Here is a 1250-nt window from a genome sequence, read left to right as displayed (position 1 = left end):
AAGTACAAAGTTCGTTTTGGATGGACAAAGTTAGTTGAAATAGACAGTTTTTGCATGAAAACTCATTCCTGGTGGAACTTCATAGCAAAGTACAAAGTTCGTTTTGGATGGACGAATTAAGTTGAAATAGACAGTTTTTGTATGAAAACTCATTCCTGGTGGAACTTCATAGCAAAGTACAAAGTTCGTTTTGGATGGATCAATTTAGTTGAAATAGACAGTTTTTGCATGAAAACTCATTCCTGGTGGAACTTCATAGCAAAGTACAAAGTTCGTTTTGGATGGACAAAGTTAGTTGAAATAGACAGTTTTTGCATAAAAACTCATTCCTGGTGGAACTTCATAGCAAAGTACAAAGTTCGTTTTGGATGGATCAATTTAGTTGAAATAGACAGTTTTTGCATAAAAACTCATTCCTGGTGTAACTTCATAGCAAAGTACAAAGTTCGTTTTGGATGGATCAATTTAGTTGAAATAGACAGTTTTTGTATGAAAACTCATTCCTGGTGGAACTTCATAGCAAAGTACAAAGTTCGTTTTGGATGGATCAATTTAGTTGAAATAGACAGTTTTTGCATGAAAACTCATTCCTGGTGGAACTTCATAGCAAAGTACAAAGTTCGTTTTGGATGGATCAATTTAGTTGAAATAGACAGTTTTTGTATGAAAACTCATTCCTGGTGGAACTTCATAGCAAAGTACAAAGTTCGTTTTGGATGGATCAATTTAGTTGAAATAGACAGTTTTTGTATGAAAACTCATTCCTGGTGGAACTTCATAGCAAAGTACAAAGTTCGTTTTGGATGGACAAAGTTAGTTGAAATAGACAGTTTTTGCATGAAAACTCATTCCTGGTGGAACTTCATAGCAAAGTACAAAGTTCGTTTTGGATGGACAAAGTTAGTTGAAATAGACAGTTTTTGCATGAAAACTCATTCCTGGTGGAACTTCATAGCAAAGTACAAAGTTCGTTTTGGATGGACAAAGTTAGTTGAAATAGACAGTTTTTGCATAAAAACTCATTCCTGGTGGAACTTCATAGCAAAGTACAAAGTTCGTTTTGGATGGATCAATTTAGTTGAAATAGACAGTTCTTGCATGAAAACTCATTCCTGGTGGAACTTCATAGCAAAGTACAAAGTTCGTTTTAGATGGACAAAGTTAGTTGAAATAGACAGTTTTTGCATGAAAACTCATTCCTGGTGGAACTTCATAGCAAAGTACAAAGTTCGTTTTGGATGGATCAATTT

Source organism: Anopheles moucheti, unplaced genomic scaffold, assembly GCF_943734755.1.
Source record: "Anopheles moucheti unplaced genomic scaffold, idAnoMoucSN_F20_07 putative_Y_2, whole genome shotgun sequence".
NCBI classification, from domain to species: Eukaryota; Metazoa; Arthropoda; class Insecta; order Diptera; family Culicidae; genus Anopheles; species Anopheles moucheti.
The sequence above is the reverse complement of the archived record's forward strand: the minus strand, read 5'-3'. Positions refer to the sequence as shown.